Raw genomic sequence first — 18,799 nt, 5'->3', positions numbered from 1 at the left:
TTATAAAAAAGAATTATTATTTAAAAAAATAAAAAAAATTTAGAAAAACATTATTTTCAAATATTTACAAAAGCTGATCATTTACAAATATGAGACCACAAGTAAAACTTTAAACAACTTCAAGGCTAAAAAGATATATATTATATTTATAGTAATATTATTAAACTAGATCTTAATAGTAAAAGGAGAAAATAATAAATTTGTGCAGTACTTTTATAAACATTTTCTTAAATCTTAAATGGAACTATTTGTTAACCTCATCATACCTAGCACTAGTTCTATTTATTTTCATAACTTAATAATTTTCCACAAAATGTCAATATTTGTAGTTATATATGGTTAGAAAAATTATTCTAACAAAAATAGAATATATCTATTTTAATTTTTAAAATAAACATCATTTTAAGCTTTCCAATTAAAAATAACTCATATGTTTTTGACACAATCAAAGCTTCTCATTTACAAATTTAGAATCCAATCCAAGTAGTTACCAATCACTGGATCCTGAAATATTTGCACCCAACATTAAAGACAGAGCATAGTAACAGATGCACATTTAATACAACTATAAGTTTGCCTAATTAGCTAGCCAAGTTTTAAAATGGAAACAGCGTGCAATTCCTTTAAGATCATTGTCATTCCTTGCAACCCTGAAGTGAGAAAATTCAAATTCCTTGTAGGAAGATTGCAGCCGCTATAGAAACCATCAGGATCTGTAGCAAGGTTTCCATCCATTTTTGTCTTTCATCAGTTTCCTCCCTTTCTGTTTTATGGGAGATATATGCTTTAAAAGAGTTAACTAATTGAACTTCATTCTGAAAAGTTAATTCTTTAAAATAGAATTTTTTTTTTTACTTCTATGTTTTTTCATTTTCCATGCTTTTCTGGGGAAAATGGATTTGTATAAATATTTTCAACTAGACTGCTTGGTTTTACTCAGCTTGGGGATTTTATAATTGTTATTTTAATTCTGAGCTTACACCCCGAGGCAGTTTCATGAAGAGCACAATTTTTGAAAATCAACTGAATCAATAGGTTGTATGTTATGGTTTTAAATTTTTTATGATAAATGTTCCTTGCAGCTTCAGGCCTCCCATCTTGAAAGATTTCACATTAGAATATGAGGCAACAGAGTAAAGGTGAAATGACAGTTGGAATGATTCAAAACTTATCAGCTTATAAACAACTGAAATATAAGTTAGGAATAATACATCACTTGTGTCGAATGCGTGTCTAAACATCAGCATTTTGTAGCCTCAAAAATAAATCAATTATTTTAAATAAAGCCTTTCTTTTCAAGAGGAGCTGAAGGGAATAAAAAGAATTTTTCACTCATTTGAGAAGGAAATGAGTCCATGGGGGAACTTTGCATGGGGGCCTGATGGAGTATAAAGAGACAACCAGAGCCCAAAGCAGGCTTCTTAAACTTATTTAAAATATTTCTTTTTGCATTTTTTTTATTTTAAAGCTTTCAAGTTTTAATCATTACCATATGGGATTTAGAAAGAAATTGTTAAGAAATAATTGCTCACAATAATCATAAGTAGTCTGAATTAAATTAGAGCAGAGAGTGAGAGACGATGCGGTGAGTATGAATTTGCTTTTAAAGACAAATGCTTAATGGAAGGGCATGTTTAATATTGTATGTGAAATCATTTGTTACTGGCAAGACATCCTAAGCATTTCAAGTTCAAATGGACAATGTTAGTATTTGGATTCAGTTATCACCCATGGATTTATCATTTTTTTAAATGCTATTAGTCAATTATTAACATATTAGGGAAGATACTTCCTTAAGTGTACCATCTTTGTAAAGGAACTTCTAAAAAGTTTTGTGTAAATAATGTTATATTGTTCTCACAGAATATTTGATGCATTTTTTAAAGGAAAGGTAAAAAAACCTTAAGAAACAAACACCACACATACGTTTTCTTGCCCTGTACATTGAAACTACACAGAAATAGTGACATTTCAAAAGCAAAGAGCACATTTAACTCCCATTACAAAAGACATTTCCCTCTAAAAAGAAGTCAGATCTCATGGAGAAAAATAGTGGATTTACAGGACAAGGAAAGTTCAAAGAGAATGTAGAACACCTTCCTGGCCAGAAAGAAAAAAACAAAAAAAGAAAGCTCTCCTTTAAGGAAGAATGCCAGGTAATAAAAACAAGGGGAATAATGAAAACTGACTACCACTCTAGCAAAACAATAGATGCAGACTTGATCAACAATGAGTGTTTTGAAAGCTACTGAGTGAAGGGAAGGATTGAATCAGAAAGTATGCTTTTCAAATGGAGAGGTCTGGCTGTCACTATCTTAGTCAAGTGGTTAAAATTGGCATTGTCAATGGTGAGATGGCCTCACTTGATATGCCTCCCAAGGGCACATCATAATCTTGGTGGTTTGAAGCTGCTTTCACAACTGTCACCTGAGTTTTATTCTGAGGAAGCAGTCAGAAGAATCTGGGTATAGGATGATCTGCAGGGCTATTTGACCACACCATTCTAATAAATAAATACAATGAAGAAATGAGGGAGGTGACTTAAGACACATAGCAGCCAAATGTACTATGTAAACCTTGCTTGGTCCCTGAATTGAAAAAACAACCATCCCCAAAAAGGACATTTTGGGAACAACTGAGGACATTTGAGGATGATCTGTATTTGGTCAATGCTATTAAATTAGTGTTGGTTTTCTTAGGTAGTATTGATATGGTTTTGTAGGAGAATGCCCTTGCTTTAAGAAGAAGCATGCTAAAGTATTTAGATGTGAAGGGTTATACTGCCTCAGCCTACTAGTGTCTTTTGGTGGGGGAGTGTGGGAGAGGGGAGAGAGAGAGAAGAAAGAAAAGGAGGAGGTGGGGTGGGTATGGGAGGAGGAGGAGAAGAAAAGAAAGCAAGAGAGAAAGAAAGAACAAAAGAGGAAAGAAAGAAAAGGAAAGAAGGAAGGAAGAAAAAGGGAAAAGAGAAAAAGAAAGAAAGGAGAAAGAAAGATGGAAAGATAGGAGCAACTGTGACAAGGTTTTTACAAGTGATGAATCTGTATAAGGAGTATGTTTTATTGTGTTATTTATCAACTATTCTGTAGACCTGAACTATCTCAAAATAAAATGAAATAAATGTATAGAAAAGAAAAAAATTGATGTGTATAAATAACTTCTTAGTTTCTTTAATCTTAGAACATACCATAGTAAAAAGCATAATGTGGGCACTACGTTGCTATTATCATTTATAAGTATGATTTCAAATTGTTTGGGCTCATTGAGACCACCACTAGAGTGAAAGATAAAATATGAGAAAATATAAATATAAAAACAATAAAAAATATATTTTATGTCAGGAAGGTAGAGGAGCAAGGGAGACAATTGAAGAGAGGGATATTAATAAATATTTTAACTGAATCAAATAACATATGTGCTTTTTATTTTTTATTTATTTATTTTTTTTTTGTGCTTTTTAAAAATTTTTATTTATTTATTTTTGGCTGCATTGGATCTTGATTGCTGTGTGCGGGCTTTCTCTAGTTGCGGTGAGCGGGGACTACTCTTCGTTGTGGTGCACGAGCTTCTCATTGCGGTGGCTTCTCTTGTTGCGGAGCACGGGCTCTAGGCTCACGGGCTCAGTAGTCGTGGCTCGTGGGCTCTAGAGCACAGGCTCAGTAGTTGTGGTGCACGGGCTTATTTGCTCCACAGTATGTGAGATCTTCCCAGACCAGGGCTTGAACCTGTGTGCCCTTCATTGGCAGGCAGATTCTTAACCACTGTGCCACCAGGGAAGCCCTATGTGTGCTTATTAAGGTACCAAAGAATGTAGATTGTTGAAATTATTGTAACAATAATGAGATTTTAATAATCATTGGCAACTTTATTCAGAAATTTAAGACCAGCAGAAAAAAAAATTGGGTTTTATTTTAAGAAACATTTCTTGAAAATCTACTATGGGTAAAAAGAGAAATGCATGTTATGAAAGGAACGATGCGCAGCTAATGTTCCTTATATCATATTATTTTCAATATGTGCTTTGGAAATGGAAAACAAATGAATACTCAATATCTTGTGTGCTACTTACTAAAAACAGAAAAGAGTCTGAATAAATAATTTACATTTAGTTAACCTAAAAATGATCAATTGTATTTTAAAGTAGAACTATTAAAAATTGGACATATTTGGTTGGGATATTTTCCAAAGTACAATTTCTTACAAATAATAGTATCTTTTACCAAGATAGACAAGCAATGAACCAAAACAACCAAATCTGGTACTTTGTTAGAAAAGTGTGTATGACACAGAATGACAGCTTAGAGTCAGTCTTTTTCATATTCAGAACCTAGATCTCTCACTTATTATCTGAATGATCACATGCAATTTACATAAATCTCTAAGTCTTAGCTCCCTCTTCTGTGTAAAGGAATAATACTTGTAAATTTCTTATCATAGTGTTTGTCATATAAGAAGCTCTCCATAAATGTTATATTACTGTTGCTACTACCCTTATTAAAAAGCAATTTTTAATTGTTAGATCCAAAATATAAATAAGAAGAGTTTTAAAGGAGGTGATATAAAGCTAGTCAGCACATGAATCGCTTTACATAATAACCATTAGTAATTGCTTATAAATGTCGCATTGTTTACTTATAAAAATAAACATTTTCTAACATACAGAGGTCTAAAGGCATGAGCAAAACTTTCTCTAGGTTTTTCTGTTTTGACTGCCAAGGAAGAGAAGGGACAAAAGTCAAGAAGTAGAAGTGTGGAATAGGCATGGTCATTTTAACTACAGACAGAAAGCTTACACTGGGCTCCAGCAGAGAGGGGCCTGACCTACTAACGACCACCTTTTAAAGTGACAGAAGAAGAAAACTTCCCAAGGCTCCTTATGTTGAATGAAGACATTTCAGAGTCTTTCACTAGATTGTTATTATTTTTTTATTTTACAATAGTGACCATGCAAAAAGAAAAACAAGCTTTTGTTGGCATGTCTTAAATTTGTGGTTTATAACTCTTAATTTAGTTCAATATTGTATTTTCCTTATATTTAATAATCTTAGAGAACTATATGTCCTCTTATATTTAGATTCTTTCTACTTGTGTAGAAAAACAAGTAGGGATAAATGTAAGTTAGGTTGGGCTGGTGGATGTTCTTCCATGTCCTCTGCAATCAGCAATAATTTGTTTTCTATGACCATACACCATTTTATTAAGTTTTCAGAATTATGACATAGAAGGGGACAATCTGCTATTACAGTATTGTTTTACATTTGTTGTAAAAATGTTAATTGACTTATACTTTACAATATCCATGACCACATTTTGCTCATTTCCCCTCACTGGATCCAGTGGAACCAATGATGTGATCTGTGGAGCTGTGGTGGGAAGAACAGTGAGCCAGTTTTCCATGGGGTCTCCTCTTTTGGTTCAGATTGATATAGAACCAAATCTAGTACAGAATAATCATATTTATTCAATCCTAAGGCCTTTATTTTTTAACATGTTTATATTTCTGAAATCAGCTAATATATTATGTCAAATAAACTTGCTAGCCATTTTCTTTTCTTTTTTTCCAAAAGCCTCTTTTTAAATAAATGAGACATCATGCAATTGATGTTTTCTGAGTATCAAGAACTATGGCTTGTTTGTTTCTATGATTACTAGTTAAATAATCTTGTCATAGAAGATGCTTTAGAGATGTGGTTGCTTTCTATCTTAGAGAATTTATTGGCTTTCAACTTTTAGTCAGCCATATCCAAAGTACCCTTCTGAATAAGCCCTAGATTGCTTCATACCCTAAGTTGCTGTGGTTGTTGCCTCATGGACCTACTTCCCTGGACGGATAAGTTGATGAGGCTTGATGACTGACTGAAAGCAACTAACTCCATGCCAATCATCAGCCACTGTGGTGATAGGGCATGATCTGCTCCCAAATTCTTTACCCTGAAAAGTTACCAACTGAACCAATCTTAACTTCTCTTTTTTTCCAGTTGAAGGGAGAGCTCTGTGGAAACAATCAGCGTATAGCAAAAAAAAAGAAGGCAGTAAGCAAAAGTGATGATGTAAAGAGGAGAGTAGAAAGAGAAATGAGGTAGATAAGGGAAAAGACAGCCAGAAAGAACCAGAGCCTGCCAGGTAGAACAACAGAAGCCTGCTTCTGAGGAGAGAACTACTCGTTTGAATGCTGGGCCGTTAGCCTGCTGTCGGACTACCAGAGTGACACGTGCCCTGAATGACATTCAAATATTCTATGCTTCCTAACTAGGTGATTGTGCAGATATTCTGAATGATGCTCTTGTTTCTCATGAAGCCCTCTGAAAAAAATGCTTCCTTCACTTTATTTATCCCTAAGCTATGCTCCTATTACCTAAGCTGTCTAGTTATGACTACAGAGGAAGAAAAGTTGAGTAAATAGTATTATTAACATACATAACTCAACTGAGTTAAGGTGGGAAATACCAATGGGTGCCCAAGGGTTTTTATTCAATCTTCATTCCCCTAAACAAAGGGTTCTATTATAGTGATATATTCCGGCCAGAGCCCACAACAGGACACTGGTCTGATTCTATTGATGCTTTTTATCCATATCTTTGTTGTCTGTAACTGATATCAGGATTATAAAGTCTTGATTTTCCCTCAGGCTATGTAACCAGATGCCACTGTCTGAGAATTTCAAGTTGAGTTCCTAAACAGAGAAAAATAGGAGATAGGTGCCACTACATTTTAAAGAGAGTTGCTGCATCAATTAGTATAGTGCAGGAAAGAAAAAGTCACTCTAGGAATTTGGAGTAGAAAGAAATTTAAGAGTTTTCACAGACTTCACAACTATCAGAATGGCTGGGAGAACAATATTCAAGAAGGTCTCTGTTTGTTTTCACCAAATTTGGGAGGGCAAGGATTGCAGGGAAAATGCCATCAAAGACTCCATCTGCCTAAAGCACCAAAAGGAGGAGTAGGATGCCTGCAGCTGTCTGAAAACCTCTCATCTGCCACCTGCCAAGACCCACATACCATACCTACCTAGAAGCTCTCATCAGAGAACAATGGTTTTCCCTCTCTTCAGTTTTCCTAAACTCCTGTGAATATCTCTTATTGGCAGAGTCAGACTCACACTGTGCTGACAAAGGATTCTGGGAAATATGCTTCCCAGATGTGTTCCTTCAAACCTAAGGGTGAATGTAACAGAAGGTGGGAGGATACTGACTTGATAGCAAACAATGCTACATAGCAGCTAAGGAGCTTCCAGACTGCAGAGCTTAGTAAGACTTACAGGGCTTCTCAAATGTAGATAAGATGTTCCTGAGATCACCAACTCATCAGTGGTCTTGAGCCTTTAGGAAAGCTAATTATAGGCTTAGAGAGAAAATGCTTTTTCTCTTGCCTTTCTAGTAGAGGAGAAAGGCAAGTGTTTGACCCCTCCCCACCCTACTACATTCACTCGAAGAGGTGCTTGCAGAGGTGGAGGTAACTGCATAAACATCTCATACCCTGGTTCAATGCTCGCCAAACAGCTGAATTAGTCAGGCTGTACTGGGTCTGCCATTTCAGCTGAAGAAAGTGAAGTTAGAGAATTTATTAATAAAAAATGGTATGTTTGGCCCTCCTCTTTAACCCTGGACTTTGGGGGCATGTGCCTGCTTCCTACCAGAATTTTGAAGGCAGAATGTTGGTTGGAACAGTGAGCAACAGCAGAGAGATTTGGGAAACCAGTGAGAAGCAACATACGTACACCCACCATTTGTGGGACAAAGATGAGTGAATTTCCCATGGGTTTGAATGAAGATCATGGAGGTTAGCCAGGCTGTAAGCCATTGTGAAAGAATTCTGCATTGGAGAATTACCCCTGTAGGTAAGGGGATTCCAGTAGTACAAAGTAATGAATAGACCCCTGGAAATAGAAGCTAAGGGTGTACCAATACATCAGGCAGAAAGTGCACTGCACATCAGGGATGTGTGACCCATGAGAAAACCTCAGGTGATCATTTAAGACTGTTCCACGTAGAAGAAAAGAAACCAGCAGTCAAATAATATATCATTTTGCCATTTTTCTCCTATTTCTCTTCCTTAACCTCGATATATCAAAGAAAGAAGAGAAAAGCAGAAGAGTGAGAGGGAGAGGCAGAGTGAGGAAGGAAAATAGAGTTAAATACTGGTTTTAAACCCTTCCCTATTATGGGTGTCTTAGCCACATGTCAAAACTAAGCAGAGGGAGAGGGAAAGAGGTTGAACTGAATGTGAAATTCAAAATTAAATTTGAAAATCTTGGGTCTTTAATATTTAAAGTGCATCTAAATTATAAAAATGAAAGTATTCCCACAAATGAAAGGAGCCTGAAAACAATAGGATAGGCTCAAGAAGTAATTAAAGAGAGAGTGAGGGATAATTGAGAGAGCATATTTGAAGGCAGTAGTTGAAGAAAAATAAAAACAGTTTTTGTTTACACCCCACTGTATTCTGTGGCTTCCATATTCCTTTTCTATATACATTGCAAAAATACATACTCTTGTTCTTTAAACATTTCTCTTACTTCCTTCTTTGTAACTTCTAATTCTATATATTTGTATACATTTATTGAGGTAAAATTTACATACAATAAATTTCCCATTGCAGGTGAATTTTAACAATCGTATATGATCATGTAACCACCAACATAATGAAGCCACAAACATTTCCAGCACCCTAAAAAATTTCCGTGTGCCTCTTTGCAGCTTAGTGCCTGATCTGACCTTATCACCTAATATCTGATCTTTCTGTCACCTTTTCTAGAAGGTCATACATGTGGAATTATAAAGAATGTAGTGTTTTATGTTTGACTTCACTTAGAAAAACATTTTTCAGATGTATGTAAGTTGTTGAATGTATCAGTACTTTGTACCTTTTTATTGTTGAGGATAAATATATCACAATTTGTTTATCCATTCATCGCTGGGGAACACTTCGGTTTTTTCCAGGGTTGTATTTTTAAGAATAAAGCTGGTGTGAACATTCATATACACATCTTTATGTGGACATATATTTTCATTTCTCTTGGGTGAGACTGCTGGGTCATGCTGCTGGATATGTCCTTGTTTTTGCGTTTAAAGTTAAAAAAAACAAGAGGATATCAAAATGGTCAGTAAACCCATGGGAAAGGTGCTCAACATCCTTAACCAACAGGGTAATACCAATTAAAAACACAATAAAAAAATTAATTCTAATACCTATCACTATTGTTTTTAATCCCTTATAATAGAAATCACTTACTTAATAAACAAATAATTATACAAAATTACCCCCTTACTTATTTATTTTTAACATCTTTATTGGAGTATAATTGCTCCACAATGGTGTGTTAGTTTCTGCTTTATAACAAAGTGAATCAGCTATACATATACAAAATCCCCAGATCTCCTCCCTCTTGCGTCTCCCTCCCATCCTCCCTAACCCACCCCTCTAGGTGGTCACAAAGCACCAAGCTGATCTCCCTGTGCTATACGGCTGCTTCTCACTAGCTATCCATTTTACATTTGGTAGTGTATATATGTCCATGGCTCTCTCTCACTTTGTCCCAGCTTCCCCTTCCCCTCCCCATGTCCTTAAGTCCATTCTCTACATCTGTGTCTTTATTCCTGTCCTGCCTCTAGGTTTTTCAGAACCACTTTATTTTATTTTTTTTTAGATTCCATGTATATGTGTTAGCATACGGTACTTGTTTATCTCTTTCTGACAGACTTCACTCTGTATGACAGACTCTAGGTCCATCCACCTCACTACAAACAACTCAATTTCTTTTCTTTTAATGGCTGAGTAATATTCCATTGTATATATGTGCCACATCTTCTTTATCCATTCATCTGTTGATGGACACTTAGGTTGCTTCCATGTCCTGGCTATTGTAAACAGAGCTGCAATGAACATAGTGGTACATGACTCTTTTTGAATTGTGGTTTTCTCAGGGTATATGCCCAGTAGTGGGACTGCTGGGTCGTATGGTAGTTTATTTTTAGTTTTTTAAGGAACCTCCATACTGTTCTCCATAGTGGCTGTATCAATTTACATTCCCACCAACAGTGCAAGAGGGTTCCCTTTTCTCCACACCCTCTCCAGCATTTATTGTTTGTAGAATTTTTGATGATGGAAATCTGACTGGTGTGAGGTGATACCTCATTGCAGTTTTGATTTGCATTTCTCTAATAATTAGTGATGCTGAGCATCCTTTCATGTGTTTGTTGGCAATCTGTATATCTTCTTTGGAGAAATCTCTATTTAGGTCTCTTGCCCATTTTTGGATTGGATTGTTTGTTTTTTTGATATTGAGCTACATGAGTTGCTTGTATATTTTGGAGATTAGTCCTTTGTCACTTGCTTCATTTGCAAATATTTTCTCCCATTCTGAGGGTTGTCTTTTCGTCTTATTTATGGTTTCCTTTGCTGTGCAGAAGCTTTTAAATCTCATTAGGTCCCATTTGTTTATTTTTGTTTTTATTTCCATTTCTCTAGGAGGTGGGTCAAAAAGGATCTTGCTGTGATTTATGTCATAGAGTGTTCTGCCTATGTTTTCCTCCAAGAGTTTTACAGTGTCTGGCCTTACATTTAGGTCTTTAATCCATTTTGAGTTAATTTTTGTGTATGGTGTCAGGGAGAGTTCTAATTTCATTCTTTTACATGTAGCTGTCCAGTTTTCCCAGCACCACTTATTGAAGAGGCTGTCTTTTCTCCACTGTATATGCTTGCTTCCTTTATTAAAAATAAGGGGACCATATGTGTGTGGGTTTATCTCTGGGCTTTCTATCCTGTTCCATAGATCTATATTTCTGTTTTTTGTGCCAGTACCATACTGTCTTGATTACTGAAGCTTTGCAGTATAGTCTGAAGTCAGGGAGCCTGATTCCTCCAGCTCTGTTTTTCTTTCTCAAGATTGCTTTGGCAATTCGGGGTCTTTTGTGTTTCCATACAAATGGTGAAATTTTTTGTTCTAGTTCTGTGAAAAATGCCAGTGGTAGTTTGATAGGGATTGCATTGAATCTGTAGATTGCTTTGGGTGGTATAGTCATTTTCACAATGTTGATTCTTCCAATCCAAGAACACGGTATATCTCTCCATCTGTTTGTATCATCTTTAATTTCTTTCATCAGTGTCTTATACTTTTCTGCATACAGGTCTCCTTAGGTAGGTTTATTCCTAGGTATTTTATTCTTTTTGTTGCAAGGGTAATTGGGACTGTTTCCTTAATTTCTCTTTCAGATTTTTCATCATTAGTGTATAGGAATGCAAGAGATTTCTGTGCATTAATTTTGTATCCTGCTACTTTACCAAATTCATTGATTAGCTTTAATAGTTTTCTGGTAGCATCTTTAGGATTCTCTATGTATAGTATCATGTCATCTGCAAACAGTGACAGTTGTACTTCTTCTTTTCCGATTTGGATTCCTTTTACTACTTTTCCTTCTCTGATTGCTGTGGCTAACTCTTCCAAAACTATGTTGAATAATAGTGGTGAGAGGGGCAACCTTGCCTTGTTCCTGATCTTAGAGGAAATGGTTTCAGTTTTTTACCACTGAGAACGATGTTGGCTGTGGGTTTGTCATATATGGCCTTTATTATGTTGAGGTAAGTTCCCTCTATGCCTATTTTCTGGAGGGTTTTTATCATAAATGGGTGTTGAATTTTGTGGAAAGCTTTTTCTGCAACTATTGAGATAATCATATAGTTTTTCTCCTTCAATTTGTTAATATGGTTTATCACATTGATTGATTTGTGTATACTGAAGAATCCTTGCATTCCTGGGATAAACCCCACTTGATCATGGTGTATGATCATTTTAATGTGCTGTTAGATTCTTTTTCTTTCTGGTTCAGTCTTGGATGGTTGTGCTTTTCTAACAATTTGTCCATTTCTTCCAGGTTGTCCATTTTATTGGCATATAGTTGCTTGTAGTAATCTCTCATGATCCTTTGTATTTCTGCAGTCTCAGTTACTTCTCCTTTTTCATTTCTAATTCTGTTGATTTGAGTCTTCTCCCTTTTCTTCTTGATGAATCTGGCTAATGGTTTATCAATTCTGTTTACTTTCTCAAATAACCAGCTTATAGTTTTAGTGATCTTTGCTATTGTTTCCTTCATTTCTTTTTCATTTGTTTCTGATCTGATCTTTATGATTTCTTTCCTTCTGCTAACTTTGGGCATTTTTTTGTTCTTCTTTCTCTAATTGCTTTACGTGTGAGGTTAGGTTGTTTATTTGAGATGTTTCTTGTTTCTTGAGATAGGACTGCATTGCTATAAACTTCCCTCTTAGAACTGTTTTTGCTGCATACCATAGGTTTTGGTCGTTGTGTTTTCATTGTCATTTGTTTCTAGGTATTTTTTGACTTCCTCTTTGAATTCTTCAGTGATTTCTTGGTTTTTCAGTAGTGTATTGTTTAGCCTCCATGTGTTTTTATTTTTTACAGATTGTTTCCTGTAATTGATATCTAGTCTCATAGCATTGTGGTCAGAAAAGATACTTGATACGATTTCAATTTTCTTAAATTTACCAAGGCTTGATTTGTGACCCAAGATATGATCTACCCTGGAGAATGTTCCATGAGCACTTGAGAAGAAAGTGTATTCTGTTGTTTTTGGATGGAATGTCCTATAAATGTCAATTAAGGCCATCTTGTGTAATGTATCATTTAAAGCTTGTGTTTCCTTATTTATCTGCATTTTGGATGATCTGTCCATTGGTGAAAGTGGGGTGTTAAAGTCCCCTACTATTATTGTGTTACTGTCAATTTCCTCTTTTATAGCTGTTAGCAGTTGCCTTATATATTGAGGTGCTACTATGTTGGGTGCATATATATTTATAATTGTTATATCTTCCTATTGGATTGATCCCTTGATCATTATGTAGTGTCTGTCCTTCCTTGTCTCTTGTAACATTCTTTATTTTAAAGTCTATTTTATCTGATATGAGTATTGCTACTCCAGCTTTCTTTTGAGTTCCATTTGCATGGAATATCTTTTTCCATCCCCTCACTTTCAGTCTGTATGTGTCCCTAGGTCTGAAGGGGTACTCTCATAGACAGCATATATATGGGACTTATTTTTGTGTCCATTCAGCCAGTCTATGTCTTTACGTTGGAGCATTTGATCCATTTACATTTAAGGTAGTTATTGATATCTATGTTCCTGTTACCACTTTCTTAATTGTTTTGGGTTTCTTATTGTAGGTCTTTTCCTTCTCTTGTGTTTCATGCCTAGAGAAGTTCCTTTAGCATTTGTTGTAAAGCTGGTTTGGTGGTGCTGAATTGTCTTAGCTTTTGCTTGTCTGTAAAGGTTTTAATTTCTCTGTCAAATCTGAATGAGATCCTTGCTGGGTAGAGTAATCTTGGTTGTAGGTTTTTCCCTTTCATCACTTTAAATATGCCCTGCCACTTCCTTCTGGCTTGCAGAGTTTCGGGTAAAAGATCAGCTGTTAACCTTACAGGGATTCCCTTGTATGTTATTTGTTGGTTTTCCCTTGCTGCTTTTAATATATTTTCTTTGTATTTAATTTTTGGTAGTTTAATTAATATGTGTCTTGGCGGGTTTCTCCTTGGATTTATCCTGTATGGGACTCTCTGTACTTCCTGGACTTGATTGACTATTTCCTTTCACATATTAGGGAAGTTTTCAACTATAATCTCTTCAAATATTTTCTCAGTCCCTTTCTTTTTCTCTTCCTCTTCTGGGACCCCTGTAATTCGAATGTTGGTGCATTTAATGTTGTCCCAGAGGTCTCTGAGACTGTCCTCAATTCTTTTCATTCTTTTTTCTTTATTCTGCTCTGCGGTATTTATTTCCAGTATTTTATCTTCCAGGTCACTTATCCATTCTTCAGCCTCAGTTATTCTGCTATTGATTCCGTCTAGAGAATTTTTAATTTCATTTATTGTGCTGTTCATCATTGTTTGTTTGCTCTTTAGTTCTTCTAGGTCCTTGTTAAATGTTTCTTGTATTTTCTCCATTCTATTTCCAAGATTGTGGATCATCTTTACTATCATTACTCTGAATTCTTTTTCAGGTAGACTGCCTATTTCCTCATCATTTGTTTGGTTTGGTGGGTTTTTACCTTGCTCCTTCATCTACTGTGTGTTTCTCTGTCTTCTCATTTTGCTTAACTTACTGTGTTTAGGGGTCTCCTTTTCACAAGCTGCAGGTTTGTAGTTCCTGTTGTTTTTGGTGTCTGTCCCCAGTGGCTAAGTTTGGTTCAGTGGGTTGTGTAGGCTTCCTGGTGGAGGGGCCTGGTGCCTGTGTTCTGGTGGATGAGGCTGGATCTTGTCTTTCTGGTGGGCAGGTCTGTGTCTGGTGGTGTGTTTTGGGGTGTCTGTGACCTTAGTATGATTTTAGGCAGCCTCTCTGCTGATGGGTGGTGTTGTGTTCCTGTCTTGCTAGTTGTTTGGCATAGGGTGTCCAGCACTGTAGCTTGCTGGTCGTTGAGTGGAGATGGGTCTTAGCGTTGAGATGGAGATCTCTGGGAGAGCTTTCACCGTTTGATATTATGTGGGGCCGGGAGGTCTCTGGTGGACCAATGTCCTGAACTCGGCTCTCCCACCTCAGAGGCACAGGCCTGACACCCGGCCAGAGCACGAAGACCCTGTCAGCCATATGGCTCTCTTTGGGTTTAAGGCATGTGTTTTTATCACTTCCCAGAGTCTCTCTGTGATATTAAGTTTCAGTAGCTTGCTATGGTAGATTTTTCATCTACTTCCATTTTCTATATTACCTCACCACTTCTTTGCCAGTTTTACTCTAATCCTTGTCTCAGAGGGTGTTTCTTGGGAAAGCCAAAATAAGATGGACATACATGTGAATCAAAATGAGATTCCAAATATGACAAGGATAAAATAAACCATTATGGCAGAATGAACATTATTCTGAAAAAAAACTTCTTCGTGCATACTCCTAAAGTGGGCAGTGGATGATGTGTAAAACAACGTCTCTGGTGACACTGATCAGGCAATGTCTCTGACTCCTATGTCCATGATAGCGTCTCACTTTTTGAATAACATTTGTCATGCTTGGTCCCTGTGGAGATGAGCAGCCTTTCCTTTGTTTTCTCCTAACATGGGGCATTAAGCCCATTGCTTTTCATGACGTTTTGCAATCCTTCAAAGATTGTTTCAGATCTCAGCTTTAATTTGACCATGTTGGTAAGAACAGAACAACAACAAAAAGTAGCTTTCTTTTGCTGTGTAATCCAGGTAGATGAAAAAAGTATCCAGGAATCAAAACCACAGCACACAAAGTCGGACATGCATTCCAGTGTTGGAGGAGGAAGCTGGCGCCCAGGAAAAAGCTCTTCTGAAATGGCCCAGTTCTGCTCAGGGGCGGCGGGAACAGTTCCTCTGCCTATCGGCGTGGCTGCCTCTGGCATGGTATGCACGTGGGTGTGGGCACAGGGGCCGCCTGCCTCCTCCAGGCCCAGCGGGCTAGGCCACACCCACTCCTGGGCCTGGGGGCTGGCAGGAATCCCAGGCCACGGAGCCGGGTGCCAGGCAGGACGCCCTCGGGTTGGGGCAGCTGCGCCTGGCCCTCGGGGGCAGTAGCCTCGACCTCACAGGTCTTGTGGGCTCCAGGGCCAGCGAAGCGCATCCTCTAAAACCCTCAGCTTAATGGGCCTTTTACAGGAAGGTTTGGATCAAAATGACCCGCACCAGCGAGTCTGGCTGGCTGGAGGGGCACAGTGCCTCCAGGGGGCCACTTTGCCCCCTGCCACTGCACTCTGCTGGAGGGGCCAACCTGGGGGTGCTGTCAGGGCTCAGAAGGTACTGGAGCGGCCCTCCTGCAGCGCCTCCTATGAGGACTGGTGGTTAGCAAAGGGCAGCGCCTCCACTGATGTGCTGAAGACGCAGGTGCGGGCAGAAGCGAAGCCCCCCTTACCTATCTTGAAGTAATAGTTTGTTCCTTTTTGATTCAGACTTTTCAAAGGATGACAATTACTTAACCTACAGACATAGTGGAGTGGTGCCTTACTGTTGTGACTGCAGTGTCACTTTCATTCTGATGAAGTCCTTTAGCTGATAACAGTAATTTGTTACTGATTAAATGACCTCAGTATGCAAAGTTATATGTTTTTAGTGAACTAATCTACATTCATTCATTTTAAAACTCTATATGATAGGAACTGGGCATCATAGAAGTTTGTATGCATCATTAAAACTTGTGGGATTCAGGAAGGCTCTCAAAGGTTAGGACTGGGCATTGTGACTGTGCTGTATGCAGTATGCCCGGGCTGATATGGTACACCCAGACTGAAAAGGGGATATTCCTAGCTTCCTTTGAAGAAAAATATTTTGAATTTCTCACACTAGTTTTGAGTACTCCTACATATATCAACTTAAATGTTCTTAACAAACCTGCAAGATATAGACAGCTAATCCATTTCTAAAGAGGCAAAAGTATGAAGTAGCTGGAATGAAGGAGCTAATGCATCACACATTTCTCCCTCTTGCCTGATTTCCGCATCAACTGAGAATGACAAATGTTCAAACAGGTAAATGAGATCCAAGCAGCACCTTTATTACTGATTATGGCTAATCTGAACATATGGCTTAAGGATTGTTATCCATATGGATTTGCTAATAGTACATCCCTGAAAAAGATGTATCTACCCTCAGAAAAAACATAATCCGTTCCTGCTAAGGGTGGAGCTTTTACTGCTAGGCTTACCAAAAGATCTAGAAGCAGGTCAAAGCTCTGGCTCTCTGAGTTCCCAAAGAGAAAGCAGCAGGAAATTGTCTAAGCTACACTCATCAGATCATTCACACCTTCTCCCTTGGAGAGGTGCAGGTAAGGAGGCCTAAAGCAACAAAGAGAGTTAGTTTCTACACAGAAGCATAAAGCCAGAGGAAAGTGGGTCCCCCATTCCTAATTTCTCTAGCTTTATATCTGTTTTACTTCTTAACTCTATGGTTAACCAAAAGTTTGATCATCACCATGTGGGGAGGAAATCAGCAGCCTATTTGTGCCGTCCTGTATCTATTTCATCAGACTGTTTTTAGAGTCCCAAGCACTGCTTCTGTATGTATACTCTTGGGCCCACTATTAAATAAGTTTGATTTTGCTGCTGGATGGCTTGGAAATAGGTCAAAAGAGCACTTTTATTAAATTAACTACAAGGCCACTCTACCCTCGGCTGAATTTCTATTCCCTAATCTATTTCCCATCTCAAATTAAGTGTATCTATGCTGTTCAACACATTTTGAGAAGTCCAGTTATTTACTATTTTACCAAATACGAGCTGGGAGCCCATGGCAGGCACTGTTACAGCACAAGGTATCAAAGAGTAATAAATAAAACACCATTCCTGCCTTCATGAAATGTGAATGTTGTAGGAGAAAAATAACATACACCTATAAAGATATAAATGTACAATATGTTAGGCTATGATTAGTGGAACAAAAAGAGGGAAGCAGGAGAGAGGGAGAAGGTGGAAAAGTTACTTAATAAAGTATTCAAGGAAGATTTCTTTGTTGAAGTGACATTTGAACAGAGACTTGAAGGAAGAAAGAGAAAAGTACCTTGTGTTTGTCTGGGAAGAGTTCATTCAAGGCATAGGAAACAGAAAGTACAAAGGACCGGAGTGAACGGCTGGAGGGGAGTGGCAAGAAGGAGTTGAGACTGAAGAGATGGAGAGAAGGCATATCACACAGAGCCGTGTAGACCACAGGGAGGGCTCTGGCTGTTACTTAGAGTGAAGCTAGAATGTGAAGCTATTGGAAAGTTCGAGCATATAAAAGTCACAGTGAGACTTACATTTTAAGTGAACCATACTGAATTTGGTGTGGAAGATAGAATGTGATGAGGCATGTATAGGAATAGTCAAAGGTATGTAAGGGATTTGGTGGCTTGGATCAAGGTAGTCATAGTAAGGGTGATGAAAAGTGGTAAAATTTCTGGATATATTTGAAGATAAGTGAACAGAATATTCCAATATTCTGCTGTGGAGGATGAAAGAAAGAGAAGAATTAAAGTTCTGGCCTAAGCAATGAAGAAAACGGAGCTTCCATTTTCTACAACAGGGCATACTGCAAGAAGAGCAGGTTGGATGACAGAGCTGGTGGGGTGAAAATAAGAAACTTATTTTCAGAGATGTAGTACTTGCTATACCTATTAGATAACCAAGTAAATATTTTTAGTAGATAATAAGAGTTTAGCAGAGAAATAGTGGGATTCATCAAAGAGATGGCATTAAAAGGTGTGAGCCCACATGAGAACATATAAGCAATGAATGAAGACAGAAAATAGCAGGACCAATCAAAGACCCCTGGGACACTTTATCATTACGAGGGTACATTGAAAAGGATAATTCAGCCATGGAGCAGAAATACCTCAATCCACATCTGGCTCATATCTCATGCTGCCCAGCTCAGTGAACTGGCTGAGGCTTGAAGGAGCTAACAAATAATACTGATAGATAGAGGAGTCAGACATATTGAAATAAAAGTATCTGAGAGAGTTGGGGAATGCTGCTCAAGTATGTACAAATGATGAACTGCCTAATATTGACCCATAGTTAGCACTGAGAATCCACAGGCTTTGAAAGAAAAGTTTTCACCACTAAACTTACCATGACTTTGAGAATGGGCCAGAGCACATACTCTCTGAAAGCAAATAGATCCCAAAGACGATAAGGTAGAAGCAGATGGATCTTCCCCAAACTCACAAATTAGACAATTTGTTGTCATTCCCTAATGCAGTGCTTCCAAATCACTGGGGAAAGGGGCCGACTTTGTCCTTCAGAAGACATTCAACAATGTTTGGGAACATTTTTGGTTGTCACAGCTGGATGGAGGTGCTACTGGCATCTAGCAGGG

This window comes from Balaenoptera physalus (genome assembly GCF_965194825.1).
Source record: "Balaenoptera physalus genome assembly, chromosome: 7".
Taxonomy (NCBI): domain Eukaryota; kingdom Metazoa; phylum Chordata; class Mammalia; order Artiodactyla; family Balaenopteridae; genus Balaenoptera; species Balaenoptera physalus.
This window is presented reverse-complemented; position numbering follows the sequence as displayed.